This window comes from Coturnix japonica, chromosome 1, assembly GCF_001577835.2.
Source record: "Coturnix japonica isolate 7356 chromosome 1, Coturnix japonica 2.1, whole genome shotgun sequence".
Taxonomy (NCBI): Eukaryota; Metazoa; Chordata; class Aves; order Galliformes; family Phasianidae; genus Coturnix; species Coturnix japonica.
Window position 1 is genome coordinate 17,588,751 of NC_029516.1, and position 27,804 is coordinate 17,616,554.

Consider the following 27,804-nt stretch of genomic DNA (forward strand, 5'->3'; position numbering starts at 1 on the left):
AAGAAAGAAAGAAAGAAAGAAAGAAAGAAAGAAAGAAAGAAAGAAAGAAAGAAAGAAAGAAAGAAAGAAAGAAAGAAAGAAAGAAAGAAAGAAAGAGAAAGAAAGAAAAGAAAAGAAAAAGAAGAAGAAGGGAAAAAAAAGAAAGAAAAAAAAAAGAAAAAAAGTCCATTAACAATCCACTTCACACTTCATTTAACAGCAAGCATCAACAGGCACTGGTTGTAATGGAAGTCAGCACTAACCTTTCTTGCTGTCAGCCATCCTTTTCATGACATGGTGACAGAAGGAAAAAGAAGTCAAGGAAAGGAAAGGAAAGGAATTGACAGAATGCATAAATACATGTGAAGAAGAATGCTGTCCTGCTAACCCATGGATCTGTGCAAGTGCCCCATTCCAGACTCTTAAATGACAACCAGTATTACATATTGCTCACTGTAAAACCTGGAGAATGTCTAAAAAGCTTCAGCCACAGCTGTTTGTTCAAGATTTATTTTATAACTTAAGAGGCTGCCTGAGGGTGCCCTCAAATAAACTCCTCGTGTGTGGGCTGAAAACAAACCTGACGCTGTTGTATTTATAGATCATTTCAGGAGTAAGTCTAAAGGAGCCCGCATGTTCTACCACTTAGAGCCAAAGAGCCGGGAATAGGCTCTTGAAAGGATACTAGGTGCTACTCTCAGTAGTGCCACTGACTGACCTCTTTATGCCTCAGGCTGTTCAGCTGTAAAATTGTAAAAAGTATTTTTAAAAATAAAATCAAGAATTCAGAAAATCCAACAATAGCATAGTTTCAGGCAGATCATGAAGTCAAGTGATGGCAGTTCTATTATGGTCTCTGCCAATGTATTCAGCTGATTCTGGAGAAAGTTGTTTAGGGCAAACCTATACCACGCACCTCATCAGAGAACACAGGGCCACCTTAGAGAAGCCAGGATCAGAACCAGAAACATGAAGCTGCAGCAGGATACAGTTCCACCTCAGCTAGTTCACTAATTAGTTCTAATTCGGGCTAATTAATCCAAGCATGCAGGCTTGGTTAAACCAGCAATTTTGATTCATGCATACAAGCTAGTCTCTTTGAATGGCATTGCTCTGTGTTGAACAGCAACACTAACCAAACTGGAATCACTCAGGATTCTCTGTCACATTTATGCTGTATAATGCTCCTTGAAGTCATAGGACCTTGCAAATGCATCCAAATCACTTTCTTTCTGTTTTGTGCTCTGCTGGCTCACTGAAAATACTAAAGTGTGCCTTCAAATAACCTTTGTACGCATCTCTTACAAAACAGTATCAGAAATCTCAAACAAACTCATCCTTAAATACCAAATGCTGATTTTCTCGAGAGGTGAAATTAAATTTGAGTAAGAGCAGCTGTTTCAGTGATAAAATTGAAAAACAGTAAATAAAAAATGTAATTTTGGAGAATACAAATACAGTGTACGCTTTTGAGCCACTGTCAATAATTAAAAGTTATGATGCAGATGAAAATGGGATTTTTATCAGTAAGATTTTCTGTACTCTGTCAAATCTCCACCAAGAAAATAGAGAGAAATTTGAGGGACATCTTTTTCAATGCCACATCCTTCTTACTGAAACACTGAGATCAGTGTTGCCGCTTCAGTCCTCCCTGGTTAACTTAAGATCTGCACATAACAACTGGACGTTTCTTTGAACAGTATGGCTTAAAAGAGCAGAGGCAGACAAACACAGCATTTTGTTCCCTTGCAGTGTTCTCTTGCAATTCCTACAAGCAGCCAAGAGACTAATGCTAAAGCTTTCCCTGCAAATCAGCAATTGTACTGCTCCCTGCAGAACCATTTAAGGCACTTGCAATAGTGGATGACAGAAGGAGGATGGTGTTAGGATACTAACCCTAAGAGATTTTGTCCTAATGTTTGTCACAGAAATTAGTCACAAGAACTTTCATGGAATTTTAAGGTCACCTAATTAGGGATCTCCCACATTTGCTTTGGACTGCTCTTGTATTTTGATAGCAATTCTGCATAACAAAATCCAGAAGTCGTAACACTTGGTATTCAGTTGAAACATGAATCAAAACCCATATAAAAATGACTAGATATTTTTAAACAAACTTGTGCTGGAGTAAAATAGTGCAGAGTTTATGTGCTGTGGTTGTGCTAACACCGAAAAAGGTTTGTCCATGGAAATACTTGCCAAACACAAATATATGCTTACCTATATATTTGTTTCAAAAGTATTATGTCTTAATGGAATTAGGGGTTGCCTAAAAGAAATTAGAACAGTTTTTCAAAAGTCCTAACTAAGCACAATTTAGCAGTTTTGATAATGTGTTGGAAGAGAACATGTTAAGTAGGGGAATTTTCCAATTAAGCAAAATTTCATTAGAGTGTGATGATTTGTTGAACCCAATCACTTCAGCCAATACATCTCTAGTCTGACAAATTTCAAAGGATTCCCATTTGAATTTTTGCAAGGGTACCAGCCTGGAAACTGAGGGCCTGCTGCTGCTGGTGTTCCTAGTGGAAGTCAAAACAGCAAAGCAAAAATCTTACTTTTTTGCCAGACATGTATCATAAATATATATCTTTGTAATACACCCCAAATGACAGAAAAAAGAAGTAGCCTATTTTTTCTTGCAATATTATTTTGGGGATGTTATCATGTTTTTATATGGTAGACACACAGCAGACGTTCTGTTGGCCATACGTAGATACTGGTCACTTACTGAAATCTAACCAGGTGAGAATCATCTTCCATTAGTGCAGTTAGTGCCACTAGTGTTCTTTAAACAAGCAAGTCACTCTTTTACACAGAACTTAGCTTAGGCACAGCACTATAGAACTAATTGCAGCTGATTACAAATTATTTTAACTGTTTGCATTCAGCATTTTTTAGAATACCTTTTCCTGAGTTTATATCTACTGTGTGTATGGTGTTTACAGTCTTTCTGATTATATCCCAGGCTCGAAGATGTCTGAGAATTTTAGTAGCCTGTCACCTGTACTTGTGTAGAGAGACTGGAAACAATATAATGTGGTTAACAAGGCCATTCACAACTACCTGGCAGATTTCAACCTGTGAATATCAGGTATTAAATATTTGAGAGGGCTTACGGACAATTGACTTCTCATAAAACTTCAGAATTAAAATCCAGTAATAAGTAACTAAAGAAAACTAGTCTATGTTATAGCATCTGGGACATATGGAAAAATGTTTTTCACTGTAATTTTTCCTTTTACCTCCTATATATGTCTTTGTACATACTTATCAAAAGACCACAGGTAAAAGAATTAAAAATGAACTTAGTGTGCTTTGTCAGTTACTGCTTGATCCAAAAATGACTGATGTTAAAGGAAGAATTGTATTGACTTCAGTAGGTTTTAAATCACTGCTTTGGTGATTAAGTTGTACTGAAGATCTATAGAAAATGGAGATGTTGTTATGCACTTTCTGGAATTCAGGGTCTGAAAAGCTAAATTAAAAGCCATTCAGACAGAAGGAGGCATGTTCTTCAAAGACTGTGAAATGAAATTCAAAATGCAAACATATACAAAAGCAAGTGATCCTATCCTTTTGAAATAAGAAGTGTTCCTGTTTATTCAGTGAATTACAAATGCAGGTGCATCTGATTCACAAAGACGCGCTGTTGTTCTATTCTTTATTAAATTCAGGAGCTTAACAAGCTTATCATGACATGTTCTCCTGTTATCTCTTCCTGTCCTTTTTCTCTTATGTGTTGTTTTGAACAAAATATTAAAGGAATGGAATATGCATAACTTGGCTAAACATGACTATGAGGTCATTAGTCAAATCTTTTATCAAGTGTCCAAAGAAGAAAACAAGTGAGGAAGAAGTCAATCTATTTAGTCTAAATCAGGTTTAGTAACATGAAATGGATTCAATATGATTGCCTGCTTTGATAAAACCTTACATCTGCAGCTGAAGGGACAGTGGTAGTTGTTAGTAACTTGACTTCAGCGAGGCTTTAGATATGGTCTCTCAGAGTATCTTTTCACAGATATGTAGAGATGCTACCGTTTGAGTAGATGTGTGATCCACTGAACAGCAGTCCACTGGGTCAGCCTGCTGATCATTGTGTTCAGAGTAGTGGCTGATGGTTCATACTTAGAGGCTACAAATGGAATTCCTTGGGAGTCTATACTGGGATTGCTCTGAAACAGAATCCTTATCACTGTTCAAAGAGTGAATTCACCCTCAACACACCTGTGGATGACACTGAAGTCAGAAGTGCAATCAATGCACTCCATGAGTCATTGGGTCACTGTTTAGCGGGACCTGTCAAGGTCAGAGGAGTGAAACAGAAGGAACCTTAGGAAATTCAGCAGGGATATATCCAGAATCCTTCATGTAAGATGGGATAATGAACCATGTGTGGACAAGTTAAAAACTTGAGGAACAGTTTTGAAAAATAAAGACTTGGTGGCCTCAGCAGTGATTGGGGGCCTGGGTACACTTCCCAGATCTCTGGGGGTTTGGTTGCCTGAGTTGGCTGCATTTGAGACCAATTGGCTGAACAGAGAAATTTTAAAGAAAAAAAAATGTAGGAAGTCTTGTCTGTAGGGCAGATGCTGGTTAGTGAGACCTTACCCTGCCAGTTTTGTGACTGTACTTGGCTTCTACCTTCTTGACACTTAGCAAGAATCTGGCCCTCACTGCATCTTGCTTTGTGATGAGGCATTCAGCAAGAGGACAGAGATAACCATAAAATGGAATAGGAAGGTTCTCACCAGACATAAAGGAACCTTTTTCTCCATGAGGACAGTTGCACATTGGAAGAGAGGCTGTTTGGTCTCCCAGAGATTTGCAAGATCAAAATATGCAATATTGTCTGCATGACTACCTACTTAAGTCTCTTCCAACCTGTATGATCATGTTTTCCTGAGAAAATCTTCCCCACAGACAAAAGGTATTTCTGCTCTTTGGTAAGGGCAACAGGGCACAATGCCTAAGATAAAGGACATGAAATAGGACAAGAAATACCACGAGTTACAATTCCTCTGCCACTGAGAGTTCCACAGGTTTACAGTGATGTTATAAGGGCCTCATTCTTTGCCATTCATATTTCATTAAACAAAAATGTCCATCAAAAAATGTCATGGAAATCTAGAGCTTAAAACACCAAAACCTAAAACATTCTTCAGAAGAAAACCTCTGAGTCAAAATTTCCTGTGTGACCTGCCTTACTGCAGCACATAGCAGTTCCATATATCTGGTTTGGAGAGTGACATGCGTGTAGCTTTTGCATACTATAGCAAACCTCACACTTCTAGGACATGTTGAAACTCCTAGGCATGCACAGAATAAATCACTTCGCACATCTGCAGATGGTTTTGAAGCACTTTTTTGCAAAATGTTGAGGTATTCCAGATGTGTGGCTTTTTGTTGGTAGGATAAAACCTGCCATGGCCAGAGACAATAGAGGATCCTGGAAAAATCTATGAAGTTTTAAAAATCCTCATAGAGAATCTCCATCTTTACAAAAATAAATAAATAAATAAATAAAATAATGAAAATAAATTAAAAAAACACATCAGATCATGTCCAGGAAAAATAAATATTTTTTTAATGTTTTCATTTTAATTTTAGCCACTGCCCGACTCTGTTTTCCAACATCCATCAGTGTCATGTACTTACAGTTGCCCACATAGCAAACTAAAGCTATAACATTTGTGTGTGTGCCTGACATTCCCTCTGTCACCATGTTCAGCTCTCACTGTACACAGCCACTTAAGTGAAGAGGAATGGATCTCCTTCCTTTGGTGATCTAAAGCCAAGAAAAAGAAACAGTTCGACCCTATAAGGCCCTGGAAACACTTGAGTGAAATTGTTCTGTATTTCTGTTCACATCCTTCAGTAGTCTTGAGAGCTGTACTACGTCATCTGGTGACTGTGTCAGTGCTACCTGTTGCTACCTACAATTCCCTCTTTTGCACTATTTCTTTCCATTAGTTACTGCGTACTGACAGCAAACAGTTTCAGAAACACAGTGTTAGCTATCGGAGGTTAGAACCAACTGGTACATTGAGTGCCTACTCAGAAGCCCAGTAAAAAGCAAGAAAGCCAAGATTACTTCTACAGCTGTGCAGCTGTGTTGCTACATACTGAGTAATTAACAGGGTATAGTATTTTCATACATAACTTTTGTCCTAGCTAAAGCCATCCTGGTAATGTGGAGAGAGGAAATAGGAGCATGAAATCACTGCAGAAAAATAAATAACTTTTTTTTTTTTTTTTTTTTTTTCCTGAAAAGGCAAATAATCAAAATTGGCCATGCCAGAAGGTATTGTCAAGGCCTGTAATAGGACATGTCCTTCTGCTAGAGAACTCTACTACAAACAAACAACAACCGCTTACCCTCACTAATTTTAGAGGGTTCTTCCTTTCACCATAGCCAGAAAAGGAAAGACAGGAACTGAGGTTGCTGTAATAATCTATTTCTTCTGAATTTTTCAGCTCTACACATGCAGCTAAGCATAGCAAGATCTGGTGATTTAAAATACAGCTGTTGTCAAATGTGAAAGGGCTTCTTCCTCTCTACAATACAGGTTACATTTTTAAGAAAGAACACTGTGGTTCCATGCAATTAAAACATATCATTAACTCACAAGACAAGGAGTTAATTGCCATGAAATCTATGTGTAAGAATAATTTGCTGCAGGCTCCATGTACTTTCGCATACATGGTGCTTATTTTCACATTGTTTTTGTTTTCAGGGCTTTGAGAAATAACCTGTGTAGCGGGTTCAGATATTCATTGTATGCACCAAATCTGACATACATTCTACCAGACAGTCTGCTTTAAAGAAGTGATAGCCAATGCAGTACTTACTCCCCAGCATATCCCAGATCACTATAGGAATTTGAGAAAATGATCTAAATCCACGTAAACACATCACCCATACTCTGCATACAATCCCCTCTAAGATGACAGTGAGGCACAAAATGCTGGGACTGTTCATTCCAATTCTAAGCTTCTTTTTTCTTTCTATTTCTCTCTATTTATTTATTTATTTATTTATTTCACTTTGCCATTTACAGGGTAGACTCGCATTTAACAGTCGATTTCTAACATCTGATAATCCAAATAACGTAGGCAAAGTTGTGTCTGGATACAGTGCATAGAAACAGCAAGGCCATAGAAAAGGGGGGAAAATGCCCGCTTGCGCTGAAGGATCCTTTTGTTTAGTCCCTCAGAGAAAGGATGACCTTAGACAACCTCCAGCTGCGGGCTGCGGAACTGGGTTAGGAGACTCAGCCGAGGACCTCCAGCGCTCCCTAGAGGCCATCGAAGCGGCTGCAAACAGCGAAAACCGAACCCTTCTTCCACCTCCTGGAACCCTGCTCTGCTCATCTTCATCCGCCTTGATGTCTGGATGAAAGACATGTTTTATTTGCCATTTATCACAGTGGGGGTTTCGGTGTGCAACAGTAAGCCATCCCTTTAATGATGCGTTCAGCTGGCAGCATTGTTCAGCTTAAGTAACTGCTTGCCAAAAAAGGAAAAGAATTTGTTCTCTCTCCGGATTTGTTATTTCATTTGGGTTCCTCTGGAGAACTCCAATAAAGGATTTGGGGCTATTAATCACCCTCCACAACCTTCTCAAGTAATTAGTCTTTAAAAATATTTGCCACCTCCTTAGTAGTACATAATGCGATGGTGCTGAGTGAACCAGACAAGGTTCAGCCCCACCAACCATCAGAGGTTGGGCCTGTCTGAACCCATCAGTCTGGGCCCCAGATGAACAGAAATCAGCACTTTTTTCATTCTTTGTGGCAGGTTTATAGTGCAGCCCCGCTGGATGCCTGCCACAAAGGGAAACGCAAAACATATAAATTCTTCATAAGACAACAGTAGAAGGTGGCACTGAGAAATAATGTGCTCATACTGTCAGAGGCACAGTGGGGGGACTGGGAGGAGGGGGGCGTTCATTCTGAGACAGATGTAGCAACACTTGCTCCTGTTTAACTCCCTAAATGGGTAATCCTACTTTATGGGACTCCAGTGGTGGAAATCTTGTTGGCATTGCTCAGAGGATTTCTTTTTTTCTTTTTTATTTTTGGCAGTGAATATGAGTACTCAGGAGAACACCACAAGCATCTCACAGTTTTAGATGCAGATCTCCTGGAAAAAAAGAAAAAAAAGGGAAAAAAAAGAAAAAGAAAAAGAAAAAGAAAAAGAAAAAGAAAAAGAAAAAGAAAAGAAAAGAAAAGAAAAGAAAAGAAAAGAAAAGAAAAGAAAAGAAAAGAAAAGAAAAGAAAAGAAAAGAAAAGAAAAGANGAAAAGAAAAGAAAAGAAAAGAAAAGAAAAGAAAAGAAAAGAAAAGAAAAGAAAAGAAAAGAAAAGAAAAGAAAAGAAAAGAAAAGAAAAGAAGAGAAAAGAAAAGAAAATTATATTTGAGAATGCACTCATTTTAATGTCATATTTCATGGTGGGCATACCTAAAATAATCACAGTTCATACAGTTCATTCCATCCATAAAGTGGATAAGGAGGCAGCTTTGTATTGGAAAATCCAAAGTCACTGTAAAAGTGTGTTTGACAGCACCAGGTAACACAGTTCACATGCCTTGTTACTTTTCTTGGCATTCCCAGTTACACTGGCCTTGTTTCTGGTAAATTAAGAAAGCAATTACAGATTCATAGATCGCTTTGGGGACATGCCAGGGTTTTGTATTTGGCATAACAGAGAGATACTTGCAAGGTACCTGAGCCAGAGCTGTTCGGAGCATAAGGATTTCATTTTGCTGCACACTTTGAGGTTCAGATTTCTAACAATGACTTTGTTTTGGTCATATTCTGGTAATGAAGGCCTTCAAATGATTTTGCAAAAGATATTTGAACCAAAATGCCCATTTTCAGAGTATATCCTTCTGCTTTCTTTGTTTTAGTTCATATTTTTTTTCTGATACAGGACAGACACACTCTGACACTACATACTTTGGAGACCAGGTGAGCAACAGAAATAAAGTTACCAGCTCAAATCTATGCTCTTCTCATGTCTGAGTGCAGATTTTCATGTGAGATCACATTAAATGGGTCAGAAAAACTGTGTTAACAGGACACTAATGTTCTCAGCCAGCATCCTTTAAAATACAAAATATCAGCCAAAGGAATTCAAACTGACTCATTTCTTTTGCCAGGGTGAAGTATGCAATTGGAAAAAGAAATGACAATTTGTAATTTAAGTAGAGTAAACAGGCATGAATATATTTTAACCTAATCCACACTAATTTGGAGGCTGAGGGGCAGAGGGAATAGGGAGTGTGTTCATCTGTGTAATCTTACCCTTTGCCACTGAAATGTAGATACACAGAATATTTGCAGATGGGAGCATATCACTCCAGTCAGAAAAAAATGTCTCCACTTCCAGAAATGGCTGCATTTGTAAGTGGTTGTGGGCTCTTCACATGTAATAGGCAGCACTTGCATGAGCAAGTTTGTTGTAATAGGCTTTAGCGAAGGGCACAGGTTGTGATGCGGCAGGAACCCCTCCCTCTGTCCCCTGCTTTGTGATGCTAAAATGAATGGAGAAGTTCCCTAACATAAGTAAATGACAATAAATTATATCTCAGTATTCCTGGTCATATAGTGTACATACAATTAAAAGATAGTTGGATGTGCCTGACACTTCACCAGGAGCTGCATGTTTTCATTTTCAGGCCAGAAGTAAGGTTTTCTAAAAGGTAGACTTCTCACACAATAGTTCTGTCCTACAGATACAAAAGTAGAAGTATATGTTTATTAAGGGACATTTATAAAGAGTGAGCTGATTGGAACATTGCCACACACCTAAAATAATGTCCCTTAACAAAATAAGAGTCGTAAAGTCAATTCTACTGCACACGTCTGCCAGAAAACTACAGATTGACAGGATCTGTGATGATTTATCTTTATTAAAAACACTTAAATAATTTTTGCACGTATTCGTGTGTTTGTGGCTATTTGTACATATAGTGCACACCACAGCATGTCATTACGTGTATCCAAAAATAATTGGTAAAGTGTGCTTGAAAACATCATTGTTTCCATCTGCTTCCTTCAGGTTTTAGAGTGAACAGACGACCAAAAGATAGTGACACTGTCACTTGTTTGCTTGCACCTAAAGCACTTCTGGATGAATCCTGCAGATCTTGCTAGCAACTGCAGCATATGGGCAAAATGCTGTTAATCTATGTTCTTATACTACTAGACCAGGGATCTTTAGCAATTATGATTCCAGCATGTTAGTATTCCTTTAAAACTATTCTTCATAGTGATTGAGAAGGACTTTAAGTAACCTCCTTACAGCTGGTTGTAAAATCTCAGTGACTGAAGCAGACATAGGAACTGAGAGACAATGGGACTCTAAACCTTTGCAACATTCTTACTTACCTCTGTCACTAATCACACTTCAGAAGATTGGGGAGGGGGAAGGAACAACACAGAATTTAATATTTCTGCTTCCACTTATGCAATTTGTTATTCTTTTCTTCAAGGAGTGAGAATAGAATCTTTGTTAATGTTTGTTAATGTCCTGGTTCTCCTGGCTCACGTAAAAGGGTAGGCAGATAACATCTAGTAGCTGTGCTGGGATACTGTATGTACTTTTTTCACTCTACAGCTTAATGCTATTGGGTTTAATTAAAAAAATATGTGGTGTCATTTTCGGTGATATTATTGCTTATGAAATGGTTCTGTGTTACACAATGATATTGACTGTGTCATGAATGAGACAAACCACACCAGTCTCTATTTGCTTACTCCTGTGTTAAGCCTCAAGTACACAAGTTTGCAGAACACCTCATTTTGGAACAATGAAACTGTCCTGTAATGACTTAGAAACAGAACATGGAGAAACTAGATGCTGAATTCTCCTTCCATCAAGGATCTGAAGTTGCTGGATGACTTTGTACGCCTGGTACACATGAGCAGATGTGAAACTGGTCTAGAAAATTACTTACAGAGAAATTAAGAGCTACCACAATTGCAGGCATTTTTGTTCCCAAGCTATCAGAAAGCCTGCCTTAACTTCTGTAAATGTAGCTATTAACAAGTGTGGGATTCATAACTCTGATAGACTGTGACTGTCCCCTCTGAAGTATTTTCCCACCACATGCTGAAAACTAATCTTGCTGTGACCGGTTACTTAACTCTTGCAGTATTACTATTATTATTATTATTTAGTTCCTCAATTGTTTGATGATTAGAATAATAAATGGAAAACAGATAATAATGAATGCACTTTCAAATGGATAACCATTCATGCCAAATTACATTCGGCTGTAGCTTTTCATAAGTATATTAAAATATACTGTATGGAAGATCAAATACCTATAGTACCTAACAATGCACAAATGAAACACATTTAACACTTATTCAGAAATACGCTTGTGAGTCATTTTTCACCTTTATGCCAGATTTATGCTTCTATACTGAGGAACTATGAAATGTTTCAAAGCCAATTTTAAGCATTTATTACTGCCAATAAATGCACATGCAAGCTAGGCTACTGCTGTAAAACCTTCTGATGTAATCTACACATGCACAGTATTCTTGTACATACACTGTTGTGTACAGGGAAGCTTCATAAATGGTTACGATACCTTTCTGTTTTAACCATTTTAAGAAGTTTGCTTAAAAGAAAGTGAAATTTCAAAGCAGGTTTAACCACATTTCTTCCAGATTACTTTAGCCAATCTACCAGTAACAACAAAGAAATTTTACTTTCTGTTAAGAAAATCTTATCTATATTAAACTGTTTGGCAGTTTTGATCAAATTATGCATCCATTTTATGCCTTCATTTTATTTCCATAGAGACTGTAACAGCCACAAAGAGCACAATAGGACTTTCTGACAGAACACATTCTCAGGTACAACACAGTCTTTTTCAACTGAGTCACCACCAGTTGCTAGTGGTCTCATTCCACATGGATGAGCTGATTGAGGCATTCTTCATTTTGTGTTCTGACAGCTGTACGTGACCATTCTCAGTTTCACATCTCTTTTACCACTGCTGAAATGCACCACCTACCACCTCATTGTACTAAATCCACTGTTAGGCATTACGTTTCAAGCATCCCCTGTACACAAATATAACATAACATAGCATAAATATCCTGAAACTTCAGTCTTTTATTGAAAAAATCAATATTTGCTCCAGAAATTATTTTAATTAAACTGAAGTAAATTAAATCCGAGTTGGATGGGATCCTGTCTATCCTGATCTAGCGGTTGGCAACCCTGCCCATGGCAGAGGCATTGGAAAAAGATATCTTTAAGATCTCCTCCAACCTCAGCCATTCTATGAACTTTAAGGAGAATGTCACTCCAGGAGAAAACCTGTAACTAGTTCTAAACCCTTTACCTACTTGTTCTGCGTTGAGAATGAATCTTCCATGAGTATTTATAGTGATATATCTTCCATCTTCAAGAGGTACTTAATTTTTTTCATCAGCCACTGCTTTGTTACATGCTAACAGAAAATCTACCTCAATTCCAAACCATCCTGTCTCTGACATATAGAGACAGGATACTCATACTTTCTCAACAAGTGAAAAAAGCAAGGAAATTTCAGTGGGGATAATTAATGTCTTGTTGTGAAAGGACATTTAGTTCTCACATGTTAGACCTCTTAGTACTGCTAAAATTAGAATCACAGGTCAGTAAATCCTCTTCATCAGAGAAATGGTTCTCAGCATTTACTAAACTGCTAAAATACAGAGCTACATGGTGCCCATGAGGGCAAAGAGACCTCTGCTCTTTTTTTAATCTCAGTGTCATCCAAATGCTTCTAAAAATGTCCAGGGGAGTTTGTGTGTGGTTATAAAGCCTACCTCATTTGTATTGGGAGCACATCCAGCTCCTTGTGTGCCTAAAATGTCTTAAGCAATAAAACCTTTAGAAAGCTCTAAAAATAGCAGTGTATGATAAAAGCTATCATACTGGAAAGCAGTCTTTCAAAATCCATGATGAAATATGGAAAAGGAGCAGATTCTGGTGAAAATAATATTTATGTTGACCTTGTCATTGGTATCATTTTCTGCTCTAAAAGAATGTTTCCCCCTTCAAATTCCATAACAACATCTTTTCTGTCAAACTAAGGAGAAAAAGAATGCAGAAGTCTCTTTGAACAAAATTTTAGCCTTGGTCTAGCTCACTGCTGTGGAAACCTGAAAAGACACAGGATACTTGCTAAATCAGAATGTCTTACTTAGGAAGCAATTCTACTGCATTTACAGTTATTATTAATGTATCAATTAAGAGCAGATTTTCTGAGGTGCGGTTTTTCCTTACCCTGAGTGTCTGTAAATTGAGGATGTGGCAGGCACAGTGAGTGTGGATAAGTGAAGTGGTTTCCCTAGAAACAATAACAGCAGAAACTATAAAGCAGAACATCCTCCCAGCTGATGTGACTTTTTAACAGTACTGATAACATGGAGGACAGACGTAAGTAGCCTCACTGTTTGTCCACAGCACACAGCATAGTTCTCTAAATAGCTGAATTACTTTCCATATAAGATCATAAAATCTAGATAGAATCTCACAGGGCTGCCATTAAGGACACGGACACAGCTATGACGTTCCAATATTAGTATTATAAGTTAAATATAGCAGCCGGCATTTCTGGTGCCCACTTGTGCTCATTTCTTCTGTGGTAAGTAATTTGTTTCCCTCCTTACAGCAGTACAATTGCATTGGAAAGGCTTGATCACTGTAGTAAATATGCTTCTAGCAAAATCAGACTAGAGGCCACCCCATTCCTTAGTCATGATTTTCAAAACTGTGAGTCCAAATTAGGTATGCAATCAGGAAATTCCCAGAAGCACTGAATATCCAACAGCACTTCAGCAGGATGAGGAGATGGGAAGGGAAAAGAGAAAGTATGAACAGAGAAATCAGTTCATTGAGAAACCTTCATACCTTGCTCTTCAAGACACAGGAAGTAAGGAAGCAGGAAGTAAGGAATGACAAGTAACTATACACTGTCCATAGTGGGCAGTGACTGATGCTTTGTTTCATAAATGCACTGTTCAGATTATTGAATTGGACTTAGGACTATTTTGTTTCTGCACCCACATTCACCATAAAAGACACAGTGAGTCTTCATAATCTCCTTTACAAAATATTCTCATACAGTAAATATAAACTGCCATCTGTAAGGAAATGTATATCTAGACTAGACCTTAGATAGCATCAGTACAGGAAAAGTGTACTACTGAGTACAGAGAAATTGTATGTAAAGCTCAGGTACTCAAATGAGAAACTTTTGGCCAAGGTATACAATGCAATGCTGCAGCTACACGGAAATATAACCGTTGCTAAACAAGACTCTTCAAACTGCCTCCCCTCTTTCCCTCTCACTCACCAGATTGTCTGTTCTTAACAAAAAATTTGAAAACAAAACATAACCCAATTTTATATTTAATTATTTTGTGTCATTACAGTTTTCACAGAATATTCCAAGGTATAAAGGACCTGTAAGGATCACTGAGTCCAACTTCTGGCTCCCCAGAAGACCACCCAAAAGTGAGACCATATAACTAAGAGCATCATTCAGGCACTCCTCGACCTCCAGCAAGATCAGTGCCAAGACCACTGCCCTGGGGAACCTGTTCCATTGCCCAAATACCCTCTGGTGACGAACCTTTTCTTGATATCCAACCTGACCCTTCCTTGAAGCAGCACCAGTACCCTTGGGTACTGCCACCAAAGAGCAGAAATCAATGCCTGTCCTTCTGCTCCTTCTCCTGAGGATGCTGAATGTCATGATGAGATCTTCCCTATCCTCTTGAATAAACAAACCAAGGGAATTCAGCTGCTCCTCATACATGTTCTCCTCAAGTCATTTTACCATCTCTGTTGCCCTCCTTTGAGCACTCTAATAGCTCTAATAGCTTTAAGACCTTTTTTGTACCGGGGCACCCAAAACTGCACACAGTATTCAAGGTGAGATCACACAATGTACAGGAAAATCCCTTCCTGTTACTTAGATGGGAATGTTGAGGCTGATGCACTCCAGGATACAATTGCCCTTCTTGGCCATACTGATGGATGTGGTTCAAAATGCTGTTAATCAAGACTCCTTCAAATCCCTTTCAGTAAGGCTACTCTCCAGCACCTTATACCCAGTCTGTGTGTATAGCCATAGTTGCCCCTTCCCACATGCAGAACTCAGCACACGCTCTTGTTAAACTTCATGCATTTGGTGATTGTTCAGCACTCCAATTTGCCTAGGTCTCTCTGCACGGCCTCTCTACTCTCTATGGAGTCAACAGCTCCTCTAAATTTAGCTCCTCTAATTTCCAACTGCCATCCCTTGGTCAGCTAGATAGGTGATCTTGTTACAAGAGGAAATTAAGTTACTTAAAAAGGAACTTCATTTCATAAACTCATGTTGACAATCACTGCATTGTCCTTCAGATGTTTTTTAAGAATGCCCAGCATAATTTTCTCCATAATTTTACCAGACACTAAAGTGAGACTAATAGACCTGTAATTACCAGGGTCATCTTTCTTGTCATGCTTGACAGTTGGAAGATCTGACAGCTTCTGTTCAACAGGGGCCTATCCAGATTCCCAACACCACTGGAAAACTGAGATGTCTCACTACGATATCAGTGAACTCTGAGTACCATAGGATGAAACCCATCCAGCACCATGAACTTACATGCATCCAGCTGGAGCAGAAAATCCCACACAAGTTTGGTGTCGACTGGGAACTAGTTGTTACCACAGTTACAGTCCTCTAACTTGAGTCACATGGAATCCCAAAGCCCATCATGAGTGCTGATGACCAAGGCAAAGAAGGCAATAATGTCTCTGCTTTGTCTTTATCTGTTTGTTAAGGTGACCATTCTCATCAAGTAACAAGCTATTTGAAGGCTTTATGATCGTTAATGGCTTTACGATCTCTCGCCTCCAACTGAAGCAGTAGTTAGACCAATTACCAATGACACCAAGGTGGTAGCGTGGTAAAATGGCGATTTATTGAAGCACACATGACCTTATATAACCTTTGTCCACTTCGTCTACGCCTACTGTATTACACGTAGCAAGATCTTCCAGAATATGGGGAAGGGCCTGTCACGTCACAGCCCGATAACATCCCCGTATTTCGCCTAATACAACATTTCCCCCTCCCCATGCTTAAAAGGCTTAACCCGTTACAATACGCAACAATATCTCTCCATCTTCCTCTTCACCTTCTTTGCCTTCTTCTGATTCTTCCTTAGCACCTTCCTCCTCTTCTTCAGCCTCTTCACCTCCTGCTTCTCGTGCAACGACTTACTATGATCACTCAAGTTAAAACAACACATCCCATCAAAGTCTTTACAACCATGACCCTGTGCGAGAAGCAAGAAATCAATTGCTGCTCTGTTTTGAAGCATAGCATGTCTAATACTGTCAGTGTCTTCAAGTAGCTCACTCAGCAGTGTGGAAGTCATGTTAGCCTGTTTCACGGACCTTGTTTCACAAGGATTACAGTGTCATTCCCTAAATCTCTGCGTGTGATGTTAATAGCTGTTAGTGCACAGAATTCTCTGCATGGATCTTGTATGGGATTATATGATCTTACGTATCCCTGAAACTCAGAGGAGTTCCCCCATATAGGAATCCCAATTAAACATGTTTGAAATGGCGAGGTAGTTGATTGCAGGCTAAGACAGAAATCCGTCCTGCCTGTTTGTTTCGCCCAAGTAACCCACAGATTCCCAGGTTGTTGGATCAAGTGAAACACCCCCACCCGGCGACCAACATAAAGACAAAAGACATAGCAGCATCAAAATGGTGTCTCTCGTTGGCAGCAGGGGTTGTTTCTCTGGGTCCTTTGGGTTCTTGAGTCTCAAGAATTTCTTCGGTATCCAGATGAAAGATCTTCTTCTGCGCTCCACCAGTTCAGGATTCCTTGGGCGGCCGATCAAGAGGTCCTGGAAGAGGATACTCAGCTCTTGTTATTTCCCTGACATTTTCTTTTTCACCACCAACCTCTGGCTTAATTTTTCTCGATGGCACCCAACGTATGTCTCCTGTGCCTTTGCATTTTACTGCTGCGTACCCCCTTCCCCAGACTAGTATGGACCATCCCGACTCCCAGGACCCATTATCCACCTTGATCTTTACTGGCGGGCCTTCTTCAATGATTCTTGGCCGCCAATGTTTCTGGGTGGGGGTCCTGGAATTTTCTCCTCGCTCAAAGTGATTTAGTGCATACAGTGCGCGGGCCAAGATTTCCCCTTGTTGTGATACTGGGATCTTTCCCGAATAGCCTTCCCCCTCCCCAAGGACACGAATCTTTTCCTTGAGGAGGCGGTTAGCCCTTTCGACGATAGCTTTGGCCCTGCGAATTTCCCGGAATGCCTGTGGGTGTGTGTGATATTCCAGCGAGCTAACCAATCTTTGGACGAACGCGAAATAAAGCAAGAACCATTGTCTGTTTTTATGTGGCGCGGCATTCCCAAAACTGCTATAGCCGTGGCCCAATGGTGTTGTGCTGCTGTAGAACTGACACGACCATGTTGTGTGGCTACAATGACGGTAGAGGACGTGTCAATAGTCACAGCCAGCCACTGTCGTGGGGCCATCCGTGGTTCCATTGTGAAGTCTGTTTGCCAGACGTCTAATGGAGCGAGACCACGAGGATTAACCCCCGCTCCTAAAGCTGGCGCAGAATTACAGTGAGGGCAGGTTTGCACTACCTCCCTAGCGACTGTAATCGGGATAGAACAGGCTCGAGCCAGTGCCTTGGCCCCTATGTGAAGTGCTGAATGAAGATCACGAGCTTCCTGCAAAGTGCACACCTGGTTCCCTGCTATCCGATCAGCCATGTCGTTTCCTGCTGTAAAGAAACCTGGCACCTCAGAGTGGCTACGAACATGAAGGATGGCAACGGGTGCAACCCTGATAGCTAAAGCATCCTCTAACAGGGCTGCAGCTGCTGTACTCGGTTGCCCTTCCTTTCCCATCCGTAGCAGCATTTTTGCCACGAACACAGAATCCGTGACAGTGCTTTGATAGTGCTTTTACTGTTAACACATTAAGAAAATATTTTTATTCTGCCCCACAGAACTGGCTTAATTAAATTGTTACTGAACTGTGGCCATACTATTTTTTTTCTTCTACAAAGAGAACAGCATCCCTGTAGTACTCCCATGTTACCTGACCTTGCTTGCAGCAGCCATATGCTTTTCCTGCGATTTTGCATAGATGTGCTTTATTCTAATAGTTCTTTGTCTGTTTAATCTAAGTACATAAAAGTTCCTTATGGGGTTTCCAAACCCTATAGCAGATGCAAAACATAACTATTAAAAGCAAGATAGTCTGGCATACATGGATCTAAACAAAAGAAATGCTTAAGAAATTTCAGATTGAAATGTGGAAGAACCACATTCATAGCAGCTATAATGGAAGAAATGGAATTTACACTTGTAATGAATGCTAGAAAAGTTTTGAGGATTGTTTGTGTCTGAAGGTACTTCACACAATTTGCATTCATAGACTACATGGTTTGATCATATGGCTGCAGTTGTCCACAAGTGCCTTATGAAGGCAAATTAGACAACCTAATTTAATCCACTTCACCTTTGCTCTTGGGACTCATTCGCTGTTGCCTATCACATACATCATTCCAGTTCCAACTGTCTAAGGAATGAAGAAAGCTATTTGAATGCTACATATCCTTTCTTTAGATAAGGAAAGGAAACTCATGGAAAGCAAACTCCAAATCATTTAAGCATACATGTAGATTTAAAAGGGCTTTTCCTTGCTTCCTTCCATGCCACTGCGCAGACAAATCTATCTTGCAGTTTTTATCAGCCCTCTGTATTCATGCACATATATCAAACTTCAAGAGTCTAATTAAATTAGATGTGGTTTTCAAAGATATACAACTGAGTAAGAGTGCCAGCATGAATAAGTTTAAGTCAATAAGTTTCCAGAAGGAAAAAAAAGGTGAAAAGCAGGAGTAATTCTTGTATGATGTTAACTTAAAGTAATATAATGAAGAAGGTAGCTATAAGGTATGTAATCTCTAGTGAAAGAGATCTCCAGCTATGCAGAATCCCTTCTAAATAAGCACTCCTGGCCAAAAAGACACTCACATTCCAGTAGCTAGTCTTCATATGAACCCAGGGTGGCTGCATCCAGGGCTTACCCCTTCCTGTCATGTGGGGAGCATAGGTGTAAACAATCTGCCTGCTCCCTGGGCCAGCCACACAACTTCACCAGGTGCTCAGTCACTTGTTCAAGCCCTGACCTAACAGTTCCTCTACAAAAATCTAGTCAGCTGAGTTAGAGCAGTACATAGAGCTACTGAGATAGTAAAAACTGAACGACTATATTTGGATGATATGAATAGCTTTCTCCCTTCTTCTAGATGTATTGACTGTATTTAAATCAGTTATATAACTTTTACTGTTTAGCACCATGATATTCTCCAGGTGTCCAAGATGTCAGCTGAAGGCTGTCATATATGACATGGAACCTCCAGGAGACATGCACCCTTTAGGCACAGCTGTGGGAAACCGTGTTGGTTACCAGAATGTCTCTGAAAACAGCTGTGCTAGGCACTGGAGTTACTTCCTCATTAATTAAAATGGAAACCTAAATATTTGTCTCGCATGGAGTCACCTTTCTTTATGCATGTATACTTGTTGCTTTCGTTTCTCTCAACGTGGATGTATAACGCTGTTTGAGAAAATTAGACATATGCTCTTGCTCATTCATCAGAAGTGCCTGGATTCTCTCTAGGCTACCAGTTGTATTTACCAGTATTGACTTGGCCTTTGTAAGCAGGCATCCCTGATCTCATCTCAGCATGAAGAGCTTCCTGTCCAGAAACAGAAAAAAAACTACAGGCTTGTCAGGGAACATGAGCGCTAGTAAAGACTGGACCGTTATTAACATACAGTCAGAAAAGGTGCCTAATGCAAAGCATACATAATTTATAAATCACAGAGACTCGTACAGAGATGTTTTATTGAGTGCAAGTTCTTACAAATAAAATATTAAGATATTACAGTGCATTCCTGAAAAAGTACTGTATTTTGATTTACCTCATTTGACTAGTGTTGTTTGGTTCCCATATTTATGGGAATGAGTGAAAAACTTTATCTCCTACCCCCACTTCAGGAGGTCGTTGCACAGTTAAGCCTTGGCCTTACATAATGCACTGCAAATCCTCAGTCCTCTGTCTAGACTCATGCTTGCTCTACTTGCATTTCATCATGACAGGAAACGCATAAACTCTGAGTCAAATGTATCATGAGCCTAAAAGAGCTTTATCATAACAAACTGAGCACAGACCCTTTGGGTTATAACTTGTTTCTACCATCTGATTTGGGGTTGAGACAGGGTAAGTTCAGGCGTACTTTAAAAAAACTTTAAAAAGACTATGTACGAAGGTCACTCTGAATGTAATGCCTTCTATTTATTTCCATGGAACAACAGACTCAAAGAGGAAAGAACACTATTTGATAAAGCAAATTCTCAGCTACAAAATAAATAAATAAATAAATAAATTTGAAGACAGTCAGCACCATCAGCTGTGCCTTCTTGACAGTGATGAACAGAGCCTGCATGCCACACTTGTAAAAATCTGCACCAGCAAAGGTGACCCGCTGTTGCTGTCACCAGTGTTGAAACACATCACCCACTGCCTCACTGTGCTCACATCCACTGTTTCATCTCCATAGCTGTTCATCAAATGTTGATGAATATCAATAAGTGCAATTTTACCACATTCAATGACACACCTTGGCTTTGTATGCAGTTCTGTGTCAGATGCCCTTTTGTCAGACTGCCCCTCTGCTGCCATCTGTCACATGGAAACAAGATGTAACAGAATACTAGCAAGAAGATTTAGCCTTTACTACCATGCCACCAACATTCATTTTGGACTTTGTAGGCTAGCATAAAATAGGAGATACTAATATCAGAGCAGCCCTCAAAACTAAATTTTCTCAATTGCTTTGAACAAGTTTCATCTAAACTTCACTTGTAGTGTAACTTTAAATATGGGTAACAGAAAAACTATGAAAATTTCATTGCTTCTTGTTTTGCTACAGAAACCCCAGGCACCTTTGACTAGCTTTTCATCGCATGAAATAGTCATAATCATGGGCTCTCCAAAAAATAACTTGAGCTACAAAATAATGTAATATCTTTAATGTTGCAAAGCTATTGCACTCTGTTCTGGTATTAATGTAGTATTTTGAACTCAGCCTCTGCAGCAGTTTGATAGAACGACCAGACACAATGGGCCAAAACTTCCTTTCCTAGACAGGATTGCATCATCCTTCAAGTAAGATGGAAAAAATACTTTGCCTTGTACTTACATGCTAATGCCTTATTGTATAAGGAAACATTTATCCAGATCATAAAAAACACCTAAGAGCTTCTTAGTTTGCTTGTTGTTGTTTTTTTCTTTTTGCACCTGTAGAGGTAAACCTCTGTATATCATTGAAGAATCTTGAAGGTGGTATATTTCCCATAGATCTTTCATTTCATTTTAACAGGGAGTTGTGTTTGGGCTGAAAGGCATTTGGATTTGGTTTCATTTTCAACAAATAAAGGACACATATTAAAGACATGAAAAAAATGATTATGTAACTAATCTCAGTTCTAAAAAGAAGGTAATAAGTTGAAAGTGAAGTCTCTTTCAGTCAACATTTCAGTAGAAGCTGCATAGGAATTCAACAGTTCTATGATTAATGCTTTATTCAAAGATACTAATATAAAACCTAATCATATAGAAAGAGCTTTCACAGATATGGTTAATAGCTTCTTATCCTATATTTTGTCAGGGCACATACTGCCCTGGTAATAAACAATAACTACAGTCCTGTGCATCAATAAAAAATAAAATAAAAAAAATAAGAATCAGTTAAAATACACAATTACATTATTATATACTTTTGGCAGCATGACTTTGTCAGCTTTTTTAAGATTAATGTAACATTTATAATTGTATATAAGAAAATCAGTTCAGAGCACATTAAAGAGAGAAATCATGACGTTTAGTGTGCATGATTCACTGAAGTGTGGTGAGTAGGAGGTTCTGTGTTGTAACCTGAATTGTGTTGAAGACAAAGTACTTTTTATACTATTTTCTGTCTTTCCCTTCAAAGACTCATGAACCAAACCTCCATGCAAGACAGATTAATAGAATTTTTAGCAATTTTCTGAACAAATTTTATATAATTATTAAAGTTATACCAACTGTTTCACAAACAGTGAGATAGAAAATAAGATGGAAAATAAGCAATGGAGCAAAAACTGAGATAAGCCTGTCTCTTTTCATGAAAACAATTTAATATTGTAATCCACAGAGCTTTTATAGTGGGAGCTTCTTCCACATGCCAGCCAATACAGCCTAAATAAATCCTTCCTTCAGTTTTTGGTCTCAAGCCCATGCAGGTCAGTTAAATCACATTATTGCATACAGATGCTGAAAACGCTGCTGATCTCAGCACTCTTCAGTCTCATTCTTTATTCTGCTTATCCTGACGGAGAGTGTACACATAACAAGACTTCAAGAGATTCAAACTCCAGAAAAGCAAATTCTTGATGTTGTAATTGGACCCCTGTCTAACCCAGTGGACAGAAGAAAATGACATTATAACATTTTCCTATAGGAAAAAATAAATTAAATGATAACAGTCATTTCCACAGAGTGCAAAAAACAAAATGAATAGAGCATGAATTATTTAATCTCTCCAAAACTTATCCCCAAGCGAGAACAATCATATATTAATTCCTATTGCCCATTTACTCTCTTACCTCCGTGAAATCACTTCAAATCTTTTGCTTCACCCTGCTCTTTCTTCAGAGCAATTTTGCTTCAAAAGGAGGAAATTGTAATGTGAATTTGAGTACATCTGATTACACTATACAATTTGTAAGCATATTTTTGTAAGTTATACTTTGTGATATTTTCATCAGTAAGAAAAAGTTTATTCTATTAATACTGTTAATATTGTTGATTATTACCTTACATAAAAGTTTTGTGCCAGCTAAGAAAAGGAACCACTGTATTTTACAAATATTGGCTTCTTTACTTGTGATAGGACCTGAAGGAACAAAAGGTCTCTGCATTGAGCCAGACATTAAGAAATGGCTCTTAACCAAGAAGGATATCAGGCACAGGAACTGGATGCCCAGGGCAGTAGTCATGGCACAAAGTCATCTGGAGTTCAAGAAGCATTTGGACAAGACTCTCAATCAGACGGTTTGATTTCGGGGCAATTCTGTGTCATGTCAGGGGTTGGAATCAATGACTCTTATGGGTCCCTTCCAGGTCAATGTTTTATATGATCCTACAGTTCTATGAAATATTGAGTTAAAATGAGTTTTGTTCACATTAACTGAATAGCTGAAATAAAAATACTGCATTTCTATGGATCTTTTTAAAACAGTAGAAAATCTACATAAGTCATAACGAAAGTAATGGTTCCTTATTTATGTTGTATTTTCATGGAAACTACAATAACACTAATTGAAAGAGCAAATCCTCAGCTACAAAGCACACTTTTTCAACATGGTCACCATCACTGGCTAATTTGTGTGAATGAGTTGATAAAGATGGTACTTCATTTAGTGGTGTGCCAGCTGTGCACAGCCATCCTTAACACGGACTGTGTTCCACACTGCTGCCATTACTGCTGAAATGCACCACCCATCATCTCACTGTGCTCACATCCACTGTTTGATTTCCATAACTTTTCACTAATTCTAATTCTAATTCACTGCCACTATTTTCTTCTTGTTAATCTCACATTCAGTGATTTACTCAGAATTTCTTCACTATCCCTTTAAAATATCTTAGTATAGGAAGGTAGGTCTCAATCACACAGTGTAATTTCATTACATTACTGAGGGAAAGATCAAATCAGAATAAATGTTTGGGAAGATTAGGAAGGAAAGGGAGTAAAAGGCAAGAGAATGGTTTGGGTCTTAACTGCAGTTGTTTCCATTTGACTTATTTGAAAAATCTCCAGTTCCCCACCTGACTTGCCTCTGCAGTTACTGTAGCTGCTGTTATTTTGAGAAGCATTCTTCTTCTCAAAGACAAACTGCAAATGTTGAACTTCGCAATTTAAAAAAATAACCCTGAAAAGTTGCTGGCACACTTCATTCATATTATATTTTATTTTAATATGCTTATGTGTGTATGTATATGTATGTGTAAAAGAAGAAGGAATCTAAAATAAATATGAAACTTGAAACACCCATTATAAACTGCCTTTTATTGGAGTAGCCAGTAGTCTCAATTTAAGATTGCAGCTTTGCAAGGATAGAAATGGAAAGATAACTGAGGGAGATCTTTAAAAGAAAATTGTTTGAAGGGTAAACTAATGTCCTAGAGGAAAGAGATGACAAGACGCAGAGTGACAAAGTTATAAGGATAGTCTCAAAGTGGAAGCAAGATCATTATTCTTTCAATCTCCCTCAACTTCCCTGATTTTGATTGTGACCTCAGGGCATGTCTACAACATACACAGTAAATAATAAACAATGCAATAGGTCTTCAAGGCATTCTCTATTTCAGTAGAGCTCTTGACCTATGAACATCCTGGAAATAGTTTTTTTGGCACTGTCATAAATAAACTGGGTCATTTGTTGCTGGAGGGGGCCATTCTGGCAAGTTTTTTCAGGACATAAAATAGGCTACGGTTGTTGGCAGTGGTTCAAAATGTCCTTTTGCATGCAATGAAAAGACATGAAAAAACTGAATGAATGCAACTGGGGGAAAAATAAACAAACATATATTGAAAAAACAAACAAAAAAACCCCACATATTTATATTTCTCTCAATTCATGTTTAGAGCAAAGCTTCAAGACTTTGCCATATTAACAACATAAGAGTAAAGAGCTCAGGTCAGGAAAAAATTGTGACTCCCCGTGGCACCCTCCACCCAAAAATAAAAAAAAACATTAAAGGTTTTTAATGTTTCTAAAACTCAAATATGTTACTGAAATTGAAATTTCACAGTATTTGATTTTAGGAATATTATAATACAAAACTTTTGCTATAGCAGTGTGGAAATTCCATAACAGAGAGTCTTCTTCAAGGCAAATTTCCTAGGATTTCTAGGATCACAAGAGTGCTCAAGTATTTTGCATCACATTTAAAAAAAAAAAAAAAAAGCAATTGAAGTCATATTTCTAAAACAGGAAGCATACAGCTATTTCCCACCTCAGTGTCTCATAACTGGTGACCAGCACCAACACAGTTGTTTACTAACATACAGACTCATTCAGTTCCTAAAAAATGCTAATTCCTTTATGTGTCGGGAAAAAGATTGAGCAGAAAAACTTGCAATTGTATTCAGTAGCTGTACGTCTTTCCTGGTAGTTGTTCTGTAGAATGGAAGAACAATAAAAACAAACCTTTCACAACAATGTCAACAGATCATGTTTTCTCTGTCTGGAAATAGACATGTATTGCAGAAGAGGTAAACACTGCTATAATAAAAATTATAATTAATCTCAAGGAATATAGCTCAAGTGTAGGAAGTATTTTATGAGAATTCTTCTGACTTAGGATGTTCATTTGTCCTGAGACCCATACAACTTTTATTTGCATATTTCCTTCTTCAAATGCAAAAACTCTACATTGAGAACAAAAGTATTTTATAGATTGCCCCACCCATTCATCTTGACTACTTAGCAGGTTGAACTGAAGCCAGAGATACAATTAACACCAGAAATCTCAACTATCTGACTGTTTATCAGAGTAGTTATTTAAAAATCACAGAATCTAAGGTCTCCTATAACTGATGTGGTAGTCTTCTCAACCAGTCATGCAAGACATTCAGAACCTTGTACAGAAGAACTTTAGCCTGCGTAGTTGTTTTCTAATGGAAAGTTTTGATGAAATGACGGTTCCATGACGTGCACAAGTTCTGTGGGAGCATACAAATTTCAGTGCATGTTCATCTGTTTCTGCAGCCAGTATATATATATTCCCTGTCATGGCTGCAGGGAATGGAGGTACTCATCTAAGTAATCCCTTTTTTTTTTCTCTTGTCTTGGAATCCAACTAGCCACCCAACTCCAGATGTGAAAGTTTATGTTTACTTGCTTGGGTTAGACATGCTACTGTGTGAAGGTTCCCTTTATTTATGTGAGACTGGTCTCTTCATCCAAACTGCATTTCCCAGAATTTCGGAAATTACTTTCTATTCTTTACAATACAGCAAAACACCAAAATTACATTGTTTGGACATTCCCTTGAAAACCTAGTAGTGAGAACATGTGTCTCATGGAATTGATCATGCTGTTCAGAAACATCCCATTGAAACTTCTTTTTAAAATTCACAGATACAGTATAATTAGAAAATTTGCAGTGCAATCCAGCTTCACTAAATTCTGGCCAAGTCTTCTGCAGCACTTCAGTTCAGAATAAGGGATTCCAAATTTACCAATATACATGTCAGCTGGAAGAGATACAACATATTGGGAAGGAGGATCGGAGAAAGTTGCTGTTCTTTTCCTGTGCATCCCTGCAGTGGTGAGCACAGAGAAGTTTGGGGTTCTTTGTTCTTTCTGGATTGTTTTTTTTTTTATTCTTTTTGGTTGTTGTTTTATTTGTGCTATGTTTTCTAGGACTAAATAAGTTTTGGTATTTATAGTAACAGAGCAGACAGCAAGTATGATATTGTACTCATCACACAATCAGGAACATTTGTGTATAGTGTTAACTGAAATAAGAATACTGTACTTGTGCATGTGCTAAATCCTTCAAGCCATAATATACCTACCAACAGTAGCAGTGAATTTAGAAAATACACAATTGCTAGATGAGGATTCAGAATCACAGCCAAGGACATTCGTCCTAATCAAAATATTTACTATTGTTAGAATTTGCTAAACTTTAACTGCTTTTCCTGCAGCATTCAATGCCAGGTGTCTGCTCAAATCTGATTCATTTCAATGTTTCTGCAAAATTGGTCTGGTCATTTCTGAGAATGGTAGCAGAAGAATAAAAATATATCGACTATTTTGAAAACCTTTTACATCTCTTTCAAATAGAAGTCTTCATAGCTCAAGCACACATTTTCTTGATGAGTGATGCACAAAATAGAATAAGAGAATGAAAATGAGAAGGAAAGAAGAAGCAAACCTGGTGGGAGTGCTCACCAACTATTTTCAAGAATTTATAATAAGTCTTGGTCAACTAGGAAGGTTCCAGATGACTGGAAACTTGCCAATGAGATGCCTATCAACAAGAAGGGTCAGAAGGAGAATCTGGAGACCTACAGACTTGTCAGCTTTACCTCAGTAATGGGTAAGGTTATGGAGCAAACTGTCTTGAGTTCAACCATTCAGCATGTGCAAGACAGAGATCAGGGTTAGCCAGCATGGGTTCATGAAAGGCACATCCTGCTTGACCAACTTTATCTTATTTTACCAGGTTACCTGCTTAGTGGATTTGATATACCTTGACTTCAGCAAAGAATTTTACACTGTTTTCCACAATATTCTCACGGTGGAGCTGACAGCCCATTACTTGGACAGGTGTACTCTTTCTTGGATAAAAAAACTGGCAAGATACACACAAACAGAGTGTGGTGGTGAATGGAGTTAAATCCAGCTGGTGACAAGTCACTAGCGGTGCTCCCTGGAGATGGGTATTGGAGCCTGTCCTGTTTAATATCTTTATTGATGATCTGGATGAAGAGTTTGTGTACACTGAGTACACTCTCAGTAAGTTTGCATCAGAGACCATACTGGGAAGAAGCGTTCATCTGCTCAAGTGTAGGAAGATCCTACAAATGGATCCAGACAGGCTGGATCAAGGGGCTGAGGCCAGCTGTATGA